The sequence below is a fragment of the Orcinus orca genome, chromosome 2 (assembly GCF_937001465.1).
Source record: "Orcinus orca chromosome 2, mOrcOrc1.1, whole genome shotgun sequence".
Classification (NCBI taxonomy): Eukaryota; Metazoa; Chordata; class Mammalia; order Artiodactyla; family Delphinidae; genus Orcinus; species Orcinus orca.
In genome coordinates this window covers 197,261,060-197,279,605 of record NC_064560.1, presented here as the reverse complement: position 1 = coordinate 197,279,605, position 18,546 = coordinate 197,261,060, and the positions used below count along the sequence as shown (strand labels likewise).

The 18,546-nt window shown below is 44.6% G+C and overlaps 1 long non-coding RNA gene across 1 annotated transcript; it reads right to left on the bottom strand.

Moving 5' to 3' along the window:
* Positions 1–1,076: 1,076 nt before the first annotated feature.
* Positions 1,077–17,758, bottom strand: LOC125963627 (uncharacterized). Its single transcript, XR_007475833.1, has 2 exons — positions 16,244–17,758; positions 1,077–1,699 (listed from the first exon to the last, which is right to left on the bottom strand). It is a non-coding gene; the product is annotated as an uncharacterized LOC125963627 (long non-coding RNA).
* Between the last annotated feature and the right edge of the window lie 788 nt (positions 17,759–18,546).

The window sequence follows — 18,546 nt, the reverse complement described above, 5'->3', positions numbered from 1 at the left end:
GAAGGGCAGCTCCGCACCGCCTCTGATTTCTTTTTGGAAAAGTACACGGAACAAAGAGCGCACAGCTGTGCACGCGCCGCGCAGACATGACAATCACTGGCATTTTGTTCCAATTGTTTCAACTCTTTCTCTCTTTCAATGCAGAATATAGAAACATTACAGATAATACTGAAGTCCTCTGTGTGCCCCCAGGTGGGCATCCAGGACCCAAGGGTTTCTTGCCATGGACACCGCCTCCCGTTCAAGGGAGGAAAGCAAGCACTTCGGGAGTGCACAGTGTGCCCAAGCTGGTTGGGGGTCCCCGGCTCCGGCCCTTTGCTCCTCATGACCACGTGGCAAATGGTGACTCTTGTCCCTGCCTCACAACCAGGGACACTGACCTGCAGGATGTGACTGCCTCAAGCCATAGGAAGGCGTGTCACCCAAGGAAGGGGACACACCTTAATGGCATCACCGGGACTCAGACCCCTCCGTTTGTCTGTTCTCCTAGCCGTGGCGTGTCGACCTGGCTTCCACCTGCCCTAGGGTAGCCCCGGGTTCCTGATGTCACCTGCATCCACAACACATCTTCAGGGGAAAGAGGTGCTGTCTTTGCTGTGAGTCTCTTTGATGGGTCCCCACAGACCCCTGCATACTTTCCTCTGGTCTCCTCAACCTGTCCCAGTGGCCTTCCCAGACCGCTGCTGGGGAGGGCAATGGCACTGCTGTGACTGGCTTGCTGGCTGCGTGCAGGAAGCCAGGTGACCAGAGCAAATAGATGTTCCCTTGGCGAGGAGGAAGGGTGGGCAAGGGAGTGAGCAGAAGGGTGTGGGTGGACAATTCCCAGTCAGTGTCAGCCACCCTTGCCAGTGGACCACAGTCAGCAGGAGGCAGAAGTGGAAGCGAAGTCAGACCATCCGCACCAAAGCCACACCCTTGCGCTGCACCACCCACGTCACCTGCACCACCTCTGCTGCCTGCCTGCGCCACCAAACCACCAAACCCTCGGCCCCTGCACGACTCTGCCACTGCACCACTCATCCCATTGGACCGCCCTCCCCACTGCCACACAGCCACACCATCTGCACCACTGCACCTTTTTTAAAAAAAATTCATTTATTCATTCATTTGTTTATTTATTTTTGGCTGCGTTGGGGCCTCGTTGCCGCACACGGGCTTTCTCTAGTCGCAGCGGATGGGAGCTACTCTTCATTGCAGCGCGCGGGCTTCTCATTGCGGTGGCTTCTCTTGTTGCGGAACACGGGCTCTAGGCGTGCGGGCTTCAGTAGTTGTGGCGCACGAGCTTAGTTGCTCCGTGGCATGTGGGATCTTCCCGGACCAGGGATCGAACCCATGTCCCCTGCATTGGCAGGCGGATTCTTAACCACTGCACCACCAGGGAAGTCCCACCACTGCACCTTGTAAGGTGAGTGGGGCCCAGGAGTGCGGGACCATGGCTGGGGGTGGGATCCAAGGAGCACGAGCAGGGTCAGGAAGTAGAGCCCAGAGCAAAGGCCACCCATGGGCCAGCTACAGAGGGTGGGAGGGAAGCCCAGACCTGCCCAGACCCAAGCCAGATGGAGTGACCGGTGGTTGGGGGCAATGCCAGCCTCGCCACTCCTCACTGCAGAGCCACATCCTTTGGGCACTCTTTGGACATTTGAGAGGAAGATTGGGGTGGGATGGGATGAGGGGCTGTATCCACTAGAATCAGGTTTGGCTGCAAAGCAGAAAGCACAAAATAATGAGGATTAAACACTCAAGGATTTGTTTTCTCAAGGAAAAGAAATTGAGAAGTTGGCCGTGCAGAGCTGGCATGGCTGGGTCCTGGGCTCCTTCCATCCATCTCTCTTTTCCTACATCCTTAGAAGGTAGCTTCCATGCTGTAAGTCACCTCCTGATCTAAGAAAGCTCCTGGAGCTCCAGCCATCGTGTCTTAATCCCAGATAACAGGAACGAGGATGGGGGAATGCAAAGGGAGACTTTGCCCAGCTGTCTCCCTTCACCAAAGTCATGCAAAGCACTTCCATTTCCAGCCAAAATTGAGTAACAGGGATAAGATTTACCCTCCAATCTTAATCTACACACACACACACACACACACACACACACACACGCTAATGAAACTGTGGTTTTTCAAACAGTGGATAGAAGGCAGCCCAGGATAGGAAGCTCTGAGAGAAGGTAAACAAATGAGGTGAGCACTACCAATGTCCCCTAGAGACAGTTTCCAGGCCACATCCAGAGAAGGGAGACCTACTCAGAGCCCAACAGTGTCTCTGAGCTGGGACACAGAGATCAGAGCGTCCAAGACAGCTATAATTCACAATCTAGAACACCAGAGAAGAGAGAGCTGCACAGAGATAAAGAGCTTCAGAGATCTGCAGAGGGTTCTCCTCCAGTCTTTAGCTAAGTACTGATCAGTGCATGAGTGTGAGGAAACTACCAAGGCCGAAGAAAGAATGGAAGAGGCAGAACAATCCCCTGGACTTGTACAGGGATGAGAATAGCTCATCTTCCCACCAGCCCAAGTGGAAAGATTTCATAACAATAGGGCATAAGTAGAGTCCTCAGAAGACTATTGCCTTCATGGTTGTGCCCAATTAGCCCTAGACTAAAGGCTGACCTGGATCTGCCTCAAAGCTTAAAAGTAAACCTTGAAAGAATCAAATTGTCTCCAAGTAACTACAGCTCAGAACAAAGCCAAAAATATTTAAAGAAATATGAAAAACTCTAGCACCTAACGAAGGAAAATTGCAATGCCTGGCATCTAATCAAAAATTACCAGGAATGGGCTTCCTTGGTGGCGCAGTGGTTGAGAGTCCGCCTGCTGATGCAGGGGACATGGGTTCGTGCCCCAGTCCGGGAAGATCCCACATGCCGCGGAGCAGCTAGGCCTGTGAGCCATGGCCGCTGAGCCTGCGCGTCCGGAGCCTGTGCTCCACAACGGGAGAGGCCACAACAGTGAGAGGCCCGCGTACCACAAAAAAAAAAAATTACCAGGAATGCAAAGAAGGAGGAAAATAGGATCCATAAGAAGACAAATAAATCAATATAAATGAATCCATAAATGACCTGATGATAGAATGAGGAAAAAGGATGATAAAATAGGTATACATGCAAGAAGGTAGAGGAAACCATGAGCATGAAAATGAAAGAAATAGAGTATATTTTAAAAGGCCCAAATTGAGCTTTTAGAGTTAAAATATACAATGTGCAACATGAAAAGATGCTCAGCATCACTAATCATTAGAGAAATGCAAATCAAAACCACAATGAGGTACCACCTCATATTGGTCACAATGGCCATCATCAAAAATGTCTACAAATAACAAGTGCTGGAGAGGGTGTGGAGAAAAAGGAACCTCCTACACTGCTGGTGGGAATGTAAGTTGGTACAGCCATTATGGAAAACAGTACAGAGGTTCTCAGAAAACTAAAAATAGAATTACCATATGATCCAGCAATCCCGCTCCTGGGAATATACCCAGACAAAACTATAATTCAAAAACATACATGAGGGCTTCCCTGGTGATGTAGTGGTTAAGAATCTGCCTGCCAATGCAAGGGACATGGGTTTGAGCCCTGGCCCAGGAAGATCCTACATGCCACGGAGCAACTAAGCCCATGCGCCACAACTACTGAGCCTGAGTTCTAGAGCCCACAAGCCACAACTACTGAGCCCACGTGCCACATCTACTGAAGCCTGCACGCATAGACCCTGTGCTCCGCAACAAGAGAAGCCACGATAATGAGAAGCCCACGCAACACAACGAAGAGTAGCCCCCGCTCACTGCAACTAGAGAATGTCTGCACACAGCAATGAAGACCCAACTCAGCCAAAAAAAAACAAAAAACAAAAAAGGTACATGCACCCTATGTTCATAGCAGCACTATTCACAATAGCCAAAACATGGAAACAACCTAAATGTCCATCAACAGGTGAATGGATAAAGAAGATATGGTACATATATATAGCAGAATACTACTCAGCCATAAAAAAAGAACGAAATAATGCCATTTGCAGCAACATGGATGCAACTAGAGATTATCATACTAAGTGAAGTAAGTCAGAAAGAGAAAGACAAGTACCATATGATATCACTTATATGTGGAATCTAAACATGGCACAAATGAACCTATCTACAAAACAGAAACAGACTCATAGATGTAGAGAACAGACTTGTGGTTGCCAAGGGAGAGAAGGGGAGGGAGAGGGATGGACTGGGAGTTTGGGGTTAGTAGATGCAAACTATTACATATAGAATGGATAGACAACAAGGCCCTAATGTATAGCACAGGGAACTATATTCAATATCCTGTGATAAACCGTAATGGAAGAGAATATTTAAAAAAAAAAAAAAAAGGTGTTCTCAAACCAAAAAAAATACAAAGTGCAAGATGGGAAAATACACTAGGTGGGATTTAACAGCACATTAAACACTTCAAAACAAAAGACTGGTGAACTGGAAGCCACAGCAATAAAAACTACCCAAAATTAAACATAGAGAAGAAAATGACTGGGTTAAAAAATGAACAGAAGATCACTGACCTGTGGGACAACATCAAGTGGCCCAACACACGTGTAACTGGGGTCACAGGGAGAAAAAAGGAGAGGGGACAGAAAAAATAATTGAAGAAATAATGACCAAAAATTTTCTAAATTTGATGAAAAGTATAAATCTACAGATCCAAAAAGTTCAATGAACCCCGAGCAGGGAAAAAAACAAAGCAAAGAATCTCACTGAACCTCAAGCAGGTAAAGAAAACTACACCAGGCCATATTATAATCAAATTGCTGAAAACCCATAAAAGTAGAATAAAAAGACAAATGATGTACAGCGAAAAAAAAGATAAGAGTAAGAGTAGATTTCTTGTTGGAAATAATCCAAGCTAAAAGGAAATGGAGCAACAGCTTTATTGTAAGAATAAAAGCTGACCACCTTAAATTTAATGCCCAGTGAAAATTCCTTTCAAACTTGGAGGTAAAATAAAGACTTTTTCAGACCATCATAATTGGAAGGAACCCATCACCAGCAGAACAGCTCAAAATGTTAAAGGGAGTCCTTCAAGCAGAAGGAAAATGATAACAGAAGGAATCTGGATCTACAAAAAGGAATGAAGAGCACCAGAAATGGCTATTATGTAGGTAAAGATAAATGGCTTTTTTTTTCTTATTTTTAAAAATCTCTTTACAAACTGATTTACTGTTTAAAGGGGGGGAAAACAAATTGTGGAGCTTATAGTATATGCAGAAGTAAAATGTACAACAAAATAACCTGAAGTCTAGAATGGGGGGAAATGGAAGTGTATCGTGGTAAGGTTCTTATATTAACCATGAAGTAATAATACAATGTTATTTGAAGGTAGACTGTGATAAATTAAAGATGTAAGATCTAAACCACTAAACCACAACATCACATACACAACCAAGGAAGCACAGCTGTTAAGCTAAAAAAGGGTAAAATGGAATAATAAATATTACTCTATTAATCAGAAAAGAAGGCAGGAAAATAGGAAAAGGGAATTAAGAATAGTAAAATAAGTATTAAGATAATCAATTTAAACCTAACCATAATAATCATCATACTAAATACAAATTGTCTAAACTCACCAATTAAAAAGCAGAGATTTTCAGATAAGATGAACAAGCAAGACTCAATTATACAGTATGTACAAGAAACCCACTCTAAGTATAAAGGCATGGATAAATTAACAGTAAAATATATAGAGAAAAATATACTGTATTAACACTTGTCAAAAGAAAGCTGAAGTGGCTATCCTAGGAACATACAAAGTAGATTTAAGAGTAAAGAATATTACTAGGAATAAAGAGGGTAGTTTCAAAATGATAAAGACTTTAATTCCTCAAGAGTTCAGCTTGAGGACAATCTTAACAATCTTAATGTTTGTGTACCTAGTAACAACACTTCAAAATGCATGATGCAAGAGCTGATGGCAAAGAAAAATAAACAAATCCACAATTACAATGGGAGATTTTGACACTATTCTCTCAATAATTGATAGAAGAGACAGAAAATCAATATGGATATAGAAGATCTGAACAATAATATCAATGAACTTGACATTTATAGAACACTACTCAACAAAAGCAGAATACACAGTCTTCTTAAGTGCACACAAAACATTTACCAAGATAAAACATATTTTGGGCGATCAACAAATCTCAGTGAAGATTAAAGAATTGAAATCCTACAAAGTATGTTCTCCTATCACAATGGAATTAAATTAGAAATCAATAACAGAGAGATGCCTAGAAATCACCAAACATTTGGACACTAAACAACACACTCCTAAACAAGCCATGGGTCAAAGAAGAAATTACAATGGAAATTGGGAAATATTTTAAGCTGAATACAGTGAAAACACAGCATATAAAAATGTGTGGGATGAAGCTAAAGCAATGGTTGGAGGGAAAGTCATAGCACTAAATGCTTATATATAAAAGAAGAAAAGTCTCAAATTAGTGATATCAGTATTCACCTTAAGAAACCAGAGAGGGAGATCACCTTCCTCTCCACAGATACACCAGAAATACATCTACGCGTGGAACAACTCCTACGGAGCACCTACTGAACGCTGGCAGAAGACCTCAGACCTCCCAAAAGGCAAGGAACCCCCCACGTACCTGGTTGGGGCGAAAGAGAAAACTGAACAGGGACGGGAGGATGGGGACGGGTCCTGCACCGGCGGGAGAGAGCTGTGAAGGCGGAGGGGTGTCCACGCACTGGGGGGCCCCTTCGCGGGTGGAGGCTTCGGGAGGCGGAGTGGGGGAGCTTGGGAGCCGCGGGGGAGGGCGCAGCAACAGGGGTGCGGAGGACAAGGCGGACAGATTCCAGCGCGGAGGATCGGGCCGACCGGCACTCACCAGCCGAGAGGCTTGTCTGCTCGCCCGCCGGGGCGGGCGGGACTGGGAGCTGAGGCTCCGGCTTTTGTCGGAGCGCCGGGAGAGGACTGAGGTTGGCGGCGTGAACACAGCCTGCAGGGCGTTGGTGCGCCGCGGCTGGCCGGGAGAGAGTCCGGGGGGGGGTCTGGACCTGCCGAAGAGGCAAGAGACTTTTGCGTCCCTCTTTGTTTCCTGGTGCACGAGGAGAGGGGATTAAGAACGCTGCTTGAGAGAGCTCCAGGGACGGGCGCGAGCCGCGGCTGGGAGTGCGGAGCCCAGGGACGGACATGGGACGCTAGGGCCGCTGCTGCCGCAGCCAGGGGGCCTGTGTGCGAACACAGGTCACTGGCCACGCGCCTTTCCGGGGAGCCTGTGCAGCCCGCCACTGCCAGGGTCCCGGGATCCAGGGACGGCTCCCCCGGGAGAGCGCTCGGCGCGCCTCAGGCTGCGGCGTCACGCCGGCCTCTGCCGCTGCGGGCCCGCCCCGCACTCCGTGACCCTCCCTGCCCCCCGGCCTGGGTGGGCCGGAGCCTCCGGGTCGGCGGCTCCTTTGGCCCCGTCCTGTCTGAGCGGGGAACGGACGCCCTCCAGCGACCTACACGCGCAGGCGGGGCCAAATCCAAAGCTGAGCCCCTGGGAACTGTGAGAACAAAGAAGAGAAAGGGAAATCTCTCCCAGCAGCCTCAGAAGCAGCGGATTAAAGCTCCACAATCAACTTGATATACCCTGCATCTGTGGAATACCTGAATAGACAACGAATCATCCCAAATTAAGGAGCCCTGTGGATGAAAGGCTCTTGGTGCTGCAGCCAGGAGCCAGTGCTGTGCCTCTGAGGTGGGAGAGCCAACTTCAGGACACTGGTCCACAAGAGGCCTCCCAGCTGCACATAATATCAAACAGCAAAAATCTCCGAGAGATCTCCATCTCAACGCCAGCACCCAGCTTCACTCAACGACCAGCAAGCTACAGTGCTGGACATCCTATGCCAAACAACTAGCAAGACAGGAACACAACCCCACCCATTAGCAGAGAGGCTGCCCAAAATCATAATAAGTCTACAGACACCCCAAAACACACCACCAGACGTGGACCTGCCCACCAGAAAGACAAGATCCAGCCTCATCCACCAGAACACAGGCACTAGTACCCTCCGCCAGGAAGCCTACACAGCCCACTGAACCAACCTTAGCCACTGGGGACAGACACAAAAAACAACAGGAACTACGAACCTTCAGCCTGCAAAAAAGGAGACCCCAAAAACAGTAAGATAAGCAAAATGAAAAGACAGAAAAACACACAGCAGATGAAGGAGCAAGATAAAAACCCACCAGACCTAACAAATGAAGAGGAAATAGGCAGTCTACCTGAAAAAGAATTCAGAATAATGATAGTAAGGTTGATCCGAAATCTTGGAGATAGAATGGACAATAGAATGGACAAATTGCAAGAATCAGTTAACGAGGACCTAGAAGAACTAAAGATGAAACAAGCAACGATGAACAACACAATAAATGAAATTACAAGTACTCTAGATGGGATCAATAGCAGAATAACTGAGGCAGAAGAACGGATAAGTGACCTGGAAGATAAAATAGTGGAAATAACTACTGCAGAGCAGAATAAAGAAAAAAGAATGAAAAGAACTGAGGACAGTCTCAGAGACCTCTGGGACAACATTAAACGCACCAACATTCGAATTATAGGGGTTCCAGAAGAAGAAGAGAAAAAGAAAGGGACTGAGAAAATATTTGAAGAGATTATAGTTGAAAACTTCCCTAATATGGGAAAGGAAATAGTTAATCAAGTCCAGGAAGCACAGAGAGTCCCATACAGGATAAATCCAAGGAGAAATACGCCAAGACACATATTAATCAAACTGTCAAAAAATTATACAAAGAAAACATATTAAAAGCAGCAAGGGAAAAACAACAAATAACACACAAGGGAATCCCCATAAGGTTAACAGCTGATCTTTCAGCAGAAACTCTGCAAGCCAGAAGGGAGTGGCAGGACATATTGAAAGTGTTGAAGGAGAAAAACCTGCAACCAAGATTACTCTACCCAGCAAGGATCTCATTCAGATTTGATGGAGAAATTAAAACCTTTACAGACAAGCAAAAGCTGAGAGAGTTCAGCACCACCAAACCAGCTCTACAACAACTGCTAAAGGAACTTCTCTAGGCAAGAAACACAAAAGAAGGAAAGGACCTACAATAACGAACCCAAAACAATTAAGAAAATGGGAATAGGAACACACATATCGATAATTACCTTAAATGTAAATGGACTAAATGCTCCCACCAAAAGACACAGATTGGCTGAATGGATACAAAAACAAGACCCATGTATTTGCTGTCTACAAGAGACCCACTTCAGACCTAGAGACACATACAGACTGAAAGTAAGGGGATGGAAAAAGGTATTTCATGCAAATGGAAACCAAAAGAAAGCTGGAGTAGCAATTCTCATATCAGACAAAATAGACTTTAAAACAAAGACTATTAGAAGAGACAAAGAAGGACACTACATAATGATCAAGGGATCGATCCAAGAGGAAGATATAACAATTGTAAATATTTATGCACCCAACATAGGTGCACCTCAATACATAAGGCAAATACTGACAACCATAAAAGAGGAAATCGACAGTAACACATTCATAGTAGGGGACTTTAACACCCCACTTTCACCAATGGACAGATCATCCAAAATGAAAATAAATAAGGAAACACAAGCTTTAAATGATACATTAAACGAGATGGAGTTAATTGATATTTATAGGACATTCCATCCAAAAACAACAGAATACACATTTTTCTCAAGTGCTCATGGAACATTCTCCAGGATAGATCATATCTTGGGTCACAAATCAAGCCTCGGTAAATTTAAGAAAATTGAAATTGTATCAAGTATCTTTTCTGACCACAACGCTATGAGACTAGATATCAATTACAGGAAAAGATCTGTAAAAAATACAAACACATGGAGGCTAAACAATACACTACTTAATAATGAAGTGATCACTGAAGAAATCAAAGAGGAAATCAAAAAATACCTAGAAACAAATGACAATGGAGACACAACGACCCAAAACCTGTGGGATGCAGCAAAAGCAGTTCTAAGGGGGAAGTTTATAGCAATACAAGCCCACCTTAAGAAGCAGGAAACATCTCGAATAAACAACCTAACCTTGCACCTCAAGCAATTAGAGAAAGAAGAACAAAAAAACCCCAAAGCTAGCAGAAGGAAAGAAATCATAAAAATCAGATCAGAAATAAATGAAAAAGAAATGAAGGAAACAATAGCAAAGATCAATAAAACTAAAAGCTGGTTCTTTGAGAAGATAAACAAAATAGATAAACCACTAGCCAGACTCATCAAGAAAAAAAGGGAGAAGACTCAAATCAATAGAATTAGAAATGAAAAAGGAGAGGTAACAACTGACACTGCAGAAATAAAAGAGATCATGAGAGATTACTACAAGCAACTCTATGCCAATAAAATGGACAATCTGGAAGAAATGGACAAATTCTTAGAAATGCACAACCTGCCAAGACTGAATCAGGAAGAAATAGAAAATATGAACAGACCAATCACAAGCACTGAAATTGAAACTGTGATTAAAAATCTTCCAACAAAGAAAAGCCCAGGACCAGATGGCTTCACAGGCGAATTCTATCAAACATTTAGAGAAGAGCTAACACCTATCCTTCTCAAACTCTTCCAAAATATAGCAGAGGGAGGAACACTCCCAAACTCCTTCTACGAGGCCACCATCACCTTGATACCAAAACCAGACAAGGATGTCACAAAGAAAGAAAACTACAGGCCAATATCACTGATGAACATAGATGCAAAAATCCTCAACAAAATACTAGCAAACAGAATCCAACAGCACATTAAAAGGATCATACACCATGATCAAGTGGGGTTTATTCCAGGAATGCAAGGATTCTTCAATATACGCAAATCTATCAATGTGATAAACCATATTAACAAACTGAAGGAGAAAAACCATATGATCATCTCAATAGATGCAGAGAAAGCTTTTGACAAAATTCAACACCCATTTATGATAAAAACCCTGCAGAAAGTAGGCATAGAGGGAACTTTCCTCAACATAATAAAGGCCATATATGACAAGCCCACAGCAAACATCATCCTCAATGGTGAAAAACTGAAAGCATTTCCACTAAGATCAGGAACAAGACAAGGTTGCCCACTCTCACCACTCTTATTCAACATAGTTTTGGAAGTTTTAGCCACAGCAATCAGAGAAGAAAAGGAAATAAAAGGAATCCAAATCGGAAAAGAAGAAGTAAAGCTGTCACTGTTTGCAGATGACATGATCCTATACATAGAGAACCCTAAAGATGCTACCAGAAAACTACTAGAGCTAATCAATGAATTTGGTAAAGTGGCAGGATACAAAATTAATGCACAGAAATCTCTGGCATTCCTATATACTAATGATGAAAAATCTGAAAGTGAAATCAAGAAAACACTCCCATTTACCATTGCAACAAAAAGAATAAAATATCTAGGAATAAACCTACCTAAGGAGACAAAAGATCTGTATGCAGAAAATTATAAGACACTGATGAAAGAAATTAAAGATGATACAAATAGATGGAGAGATATACCATGTTCTTGGAGTGGAAGAATCAACATTGTGAAAATGACTCTACTACCCAAAGCAATCTATAGATTCAATGCAATCCCTATCAAACTACCACTGGCATTTTTCACAGAACTAGAACAAAAAATTTTGCAATTTGTATGGAAACACAAAAGACCCCGAATAGCCAAAGCAATCTTGAGAACGAAAGAAGGAACTGGAGGAATCAGGCTCCCAGACTTCAGACTATACTACAAAGCTACAGTTATCAAGACGGTATGGTACTGGCACAAAAACAGAAAGATAGATCAATGGAACAGGATAGAAAGCCCAGAGATAAACCCACACACATATGGTCACCTTATCTTTGACAAAGGAGGCAGAAATGTACAGTGGAGAAAGGACAGCCTATTCAATAAGTGGTGCTGGGAAAACTGGACAGCTACATGTAAAAGTATGAGATTAGATCACTCCCTAACACCATACACAAAAATAAGCTCAAAATGGATTAAAGACCTAAATGTAAGGCCAGAAACTATCAAACTCTTAGAGGAAAACATAGGCAGAACACTCTATGACATAAATCACAGCAAGGTCCTTTTTGACCCACCTCCTAGAGAAATGGAAATAAAAACAAAAGTAAACAAATGGGACCTAATGAAACTTAAAAGCTTTTGCGCAGCAAAGGAAACCATAAAGAAGACCAAAAGACAACCCTCAGAATGGGAGAAAATATTTGCAAATGAAGCAACGGACAAAGGATTAATCTCCAAAATTTATAAGCAGCTCATGCAGCTTAATAACAAAAAAACAAACAACCCAATCCAAAAATGGGCAGAAGACCTAAATAGACATTTCTCCAAAGAAGATATACAGAGTGCCAACAAACACATGAAAGAATGCTCAACATCACTAATCATTAGAGAAATGCAAATCAAAACTACAATGAGATATCATCTCACACCAGTCAGAATGGCCATCATCAAAAAATCTAGAAACAATAAATGCTGGAGAGGGTGTGGAGAAAAGGGAACCCTCTTACACTGTTGGTGGGAATGTAAATTGATACAGCCACTGTGGAGAACAGTATGGAGGTTCCTTAAAAAGCTACACATAGAACTACCATATGACCCAGCAATCCCACTACTGGGCATATACCCTGAGAAAACCATAATTCAAAAAGAGTCATGTACCAAAATGTTCATTGCAGCTCTATTTACAATAGCCCAGAGATGGAAACAACCTAAGTGTCCAACATCGGATGAATGGATAAAGAAGATGTGGCACATATATACAATGGAATATTACTCAGCCATAAAAAGAGACGAAATTGAGCTATTTGTAATGAGGTGGATAGACCTAGAGTCTGTCATACAGAGTAAAGTAAGTCAGAAAGAGAGAGACAAATACCGTATGCTAACACATATATATGGAATTTTAAAAAAAAATGTCATGAAAAACCTAGGGGTGAAACAGGAATAAAGACACAGACTTACTAGAGAATGGACTTGAGGCTATGGGGAGGGGGAAGGGTAAACTGTGACAAAGCGAGAGAGAGGCATGGACATATATACACTACCAAACGTAAGGTAGATAGCTAGTGGGAAGCAGCCGCATAGCACAGGGAGATCAGCTCGGTGCTTTGTGACCGCCTGGAGGGGTGGGATAGGGAGGGTGGGAGGGAGGGAGACGCAAGCGGGAAGAGATATGGGAATGTATGTGTATATATAACTGATTCATTTTGTTGTGAAGCTGAAACTAACATACCATTGTAAAGCAATTATACTCCAATAAAGATGTTAAAAAAAAAAGAAAAAAGAAACCAGAGAAGAGAAAAACCCAAAGTAAAAAGAAGAGAGGAAATTATAAAGAGCAGAAATCAGTGAAATAGAAAACACTAAAACAATTTTAAAAATCAATGAAACCAAAAGCTAGGTCTTGAAGAAGTCAATAAACTTGACAAATCTCTGACCAGACTGATCAGAGAAAAAAGGAGAGAAAACATACATTACCAATCTCAGGGATATGAAAGGGGACAATGGATCCTACAGAACTTAAAAGGATAACAAGTGAATATTTTGAACAACTTTATGCCAAAAAAGTTGACAACTTAAGTGAACTGAACAAATTCTTTGAAGGATCTGAACTACCGAAGCTCTCTGAAGAATAAATTGATATCTGAATAACCCCATATCTATTAAATAAATTATATTTGTAGTTAAAAAGCTTCCACAAAGAAAATTCCAGACCCAGATGGCTTTTCTGGCAAATTCTACCAAACACTTATGGAAGAGATAATACCCATTCTAAAGAAACTCTCCCAAAAGGTAGAAGATGAGAAAACTTTCCAACTTATCTTTTGAGGCCAGCATTACCCTGATACCAAAACTAGACAACAACATTACAGGAGAAGAAATCTACAGACCGATATTCCTCATAAACATAGACACAAAAGTTCTTAACAAAATATTTGCAAGTGGAATTCAACAAAGTATAAAAAGAATGACAACATGTCAAAGTAGGGTTTATCCCAGCAATATAAGATTGGTTTAACATTTGAAAATCAATCATTGTGATTCAGCATATTGACAAACTAAAATATATATGTGTATATATATGATCATATATATATATATGATCATCTCAACACACGCAAAAATTTTTTTGACATATTTCAACTTTCATTCCTAATAAAGATTCAGTAGGGCTTCCCTGGTGGTGCAGTGGTTAAGAGCCTGCCTGCCAATGCAGGGGACATGGGTTCGAACCCTGGTCCAGGAAGATCCCACATGCTGCGGAGCAACTAAGCCCGTGCGCCACAACTACTGAGCCTGAGCTCTAGAGCCCACGAGCCACAACTACTGAAGCCTGCGTGCCTGGAGCCCGTGCTCCGCAACAAGAGAAGCCACGACAATGAGAAGCCCATGCACCACAATGAAGAGTGGCCCCCACTCGCCGCAACTAGAGAAAGCCTGCACACAGCAACAAAGACCCAACACAGCCAATAATTAATTATTTATTTATTTAAAAAAAGACTCAGTAAACTAGGAACAGAAAGGATTTTTTTTTTTTTTTGCCACACCGTGTGATCTTAGTTCCCCAACCAGAGATCAAATCCATGCCCCCTGCAGTGGAAGTGTGGAGTCTTAACCACTGGACTGCCAGGGGAGTCCCAGAAAGGAATTTTCTTAACCTGAAAAAGGCATCTAAGAGAAACCTAACAGCTTAATACTAAGTTACACTTAATAGTGAAGAATTCAATGCTTGCCCCCAACACAGAGAACAAGGTAAGGGTGTCCACTCTTACCACTTCTATCCAACACTGTAATGGAGTTCCTAGCTAGTGCAATAAGGCAAGAAAACAAAACAAAGTGAGAATCATACTGATGTAAAGAAAGAAGTAAAGCTACACTTTACACACAGATGTCATGGTCACCTACGTAAAAATTTCTAAGGAATTTACAAAAAAAGCTATTAAAACTAATCTGTGAGATTAGCAAGATTGCCAGATACAAAGCCAATTGTATTTCTACATACTAGCAACAAACGATTGGCTAGGTAGGATTTCTTAACACAATAAATACAAATTATTTTTAAAAATTGATAATGTGGACTTTATCAAAACATTACTCTTCAAAAGACAGTTTTGGGACTTCCCTGGTGGCTCAGTGGTTAAGAATCCGCCTGCCAATGCAGGGACACGGGTCCAAGCCCTGGTCTGGGAAGATCCCACATGCCACAGAGCAACTAAGCCTGTGAGCCACAACTACTGAAGCCTGCGTGCCTAGAGCCTGTGCTCCACAAGAAGAGAAGCCACTGCAATGAGAAGCCCACGCACCGCAACGAAGAGTAGCCCCTGCTCGCTGCAACTAAGAAAGCCTGTGCACAGCAACGAAGACCCAACACAGCCAAAAATAAAAAAAATAAAAAGAGTTTTAAGAAAGTTAAAAGGCAAGCAAAAGCCTGGTAAAGAGGGGCTTCCCTAGTGGCGCAGTGGTTGAGAGTCCGCCTGTCGATGCAGGGGACACAGGTTCGTGCCCCGGTCCGGGAGGATCCCACATGCCACGGAGCGGCTGGGCCCATGAGCCATGGCCGCTGAGCCTATGCGTCCGGAGCCTGTGCTCCGCAACAGGAGAGGCCACAGCAGTAAGAGGCCCGTGTACAGCAAAAAAAAAAAAAAAAGCCTGGTAAAGAGTATTTGTCTGGTTTGTTTTTTTTTAATTTACTTATTTAATTTTGGCTGCCTTGGGTCTTTGTTGCTGCACGTGGGCTTTCTCTAGTTGCAGCGAGCGGGGGCTACTCTTTGTTGTGGTGTGCGGGCTTCTCACTGCGGTGGCTTCTCTTGTTGCGGAGCACGGGCTCTAGGCGCGCGGGCTTCAGTAGTTGTGGCGCACGGGCTTATTTGCTCCACGGCATGTGGGATCTTCCCGGACCAGGGCTCGAACCTGTGTCCCCTGCATTGGCAGGCGGGTTCTTAACCACTGTGTCACCAGTGAAGCCCGAGAGTATTTGTAAAACAGGTCTCTGACAATGAACTCATGTCCAGAATAGAGAGAGAGCAGTTCTAACTGAATAATAATAACCCAAACAATCCAACTAGGAAATAAGCAAATGATTTGAACAGACGCTTCACTAAAATCGATTCTTAACATCATCAGTCATTCAAAAAATGAGAATTAAAAGCACAGCGAGGTATCAGCCCACACCCATTATGAATGGCTAACATTGAAAAGACTCACCATATCCAGTGCTGGCAGGGATGTGGAACGGCTGGATCTTTCATACTCAGCTGTTGGGAATGTAAAATGGTGCAGCCACTTTGAAAACAGTTTGGCAATGTTTTAACAAGTTAGAGATACACCTACTATATGATCAAGCCATTCCACTCGGAGGTATTTTCCCAAGAGAAGTTAAAGCAATATGTCCACACACAAACTTGGACCCAAATGTTCATAGTAGCTCTGCTTATCATAGCCAAAGAGTGGAAAAACCCAAGTGTCCATTAATAGGGAAATGGATAAACAAATGATAGCTTATTCATACAGTGGAATATGACTCAACAACAAAGAGGAATGAACTACTGATACACCCAACAGCATGGATGAATCTTAAAATCATGATGCTGAGTGGAAAGAGCCAGAACTCCCCCAGCCAAAAATAAAAAATAAAAAAAGGAGAGCAAATACACACTGTAGGATTCCACTTATATAAAACTCTAGAAAGTACAAGCTAATCTGTAATGGTAGAAGGCAGATCAGGGGTTGCCTGGGGACGGGGGAAGTGATGCACGGCTTGCAAAGAGGCAGGAGGAAGTGTTTGCAGTTGGTGGAAATGTTTGCTATCTTGATTGTGATGGTTTCCTGACATACATGTCGAAACTTATCAACTTGCGCAGTTTACGTGTGAGCAGATTATTGTAAGTCAATTGTGCCTTAATAATGCTGTAAGAAAACAACGACGACAAAAAATCCCTTTTAACACCTTCTTCCACACGATTCCCCACACGATTCACCTGGCCGTTCTGGCTGTGAGGATGGCTGGAAAATGTCGTCCTTCGGCTGGGCCTGGGCCTCCGCCCCCAGAACAAGGTTCTCTTCAGGAGGGAGGGAGGGAGCCATGTGGGTGGGAGACACTGGCCACAAGTGCAGTCTCTGGGTTAGCACCCCCTGGGGGCTGTGGATGGGCCCCCGGGGCTGACCGGGGTCTGGGAGCCCCTATCCAGCCCCTGTCTTCCTGCTCAGCAATTCAAACTTGTTCCATTCGTTTCCAAGCTCCTTGCTCCCGGACCCAATGCCCAGGGGAAGCTACACTCCCTCGGTGCGCCGGGGTCCATGCCAGGGCCTCCACAGACTTTATTTCAAGTCTTCCAGCTTCACAGCATCCTTGCGGAGAAGAGTCAGTATGCAGTCTTGCAGATGCAGGAACAAAGGCGCGAGCTGCAAATGGCCTCTCCCAGGGAAAGGATGAGGCCAAGCTGAGAACTGAACCTGAAGCCCTGACTGTGCTCCCTCTGCCTCCTGGGGTGCTCGTTTGGCCAGAGAGACGCTAGCAATGAAGGGATGGCTATCCAGATGGCCCAGAGGCCGGACCCAGCATCCGGGGGTGGCTGCCCTGAGGAGGGGTGGGGTCCAAGACCGGGTCCCGGAGGGGCAGCTCCACCAGGAAAAGCCCACAAGTCCCTCAGGACTGTGCTCAGCTCCTGGCAGACCCTTGGAACACGCCGACCTGACCTCCCTCCCAGCCAGAAATGCTTCCAGAGGCAAAGCCCTCCCCCCCTCCGCTTGATTCCTTCTAGCCCTGCAGCTTCCACTACCTCCCAGTCTGCCGTTTTGGACTTGAACCCTTGCAAGTTCTTTATCTGCCTAGGGTGACCAACTGATCCTGGTTTGCCCAGGACTGTCCCATTTGAGAGCCGAAAGCCCCAGGTCCCGGGAACCCACTCAGTCCTGTGCCAACTGGGTCAGTCACCCTAGCTGTGTTCCAGGCTGCCCCGGTCCCTGGCGCCCCCGCCCCCCAGCCCCAGAGCAGCACGCTGGGCTCCCAGACCTCAGCTGTGACCCCACCCCTGGCCTGCATCCTCAGACGCGAGGCTTTGGTTGTGTTCTCCCTGAGTCTGACCGCCCGGACGTGACTTCTCTGTCCTGGGCGCTTCGGTACAGGGACCACCTCCATCGCTTCACCTGCTGCGGCTTCCCTCCGCCTGGCTGGCCCCATCTGTGGACAAGCGAGGCCACTGGCTACGGGGAAGAGCTCGGATGTTGTGGCAGACAAATCGCAGCCTCTTCACTTCCGCTGGGAACTTTCACCTCATCCTCTGTGCCTCGGCTTCCCCTCTAAGGTGGGGCTGAGACTCTTCCTGGCAAGGCTGCCATGGGATCAGCAATAATGGGCAGAGGATGTGCGGGGCGGTCCCACGCGCTTTTCTTTCGGGCCCCTCGTTTTGGACGTAAGAAGCCCAGAGCGAATCCACTGCCCTGGCGTGGGGGCCGTCAGAGCAGAGCCCACAGAAAGAGGAGCTGGAGATGCTCCAGGGCCCCGAAGA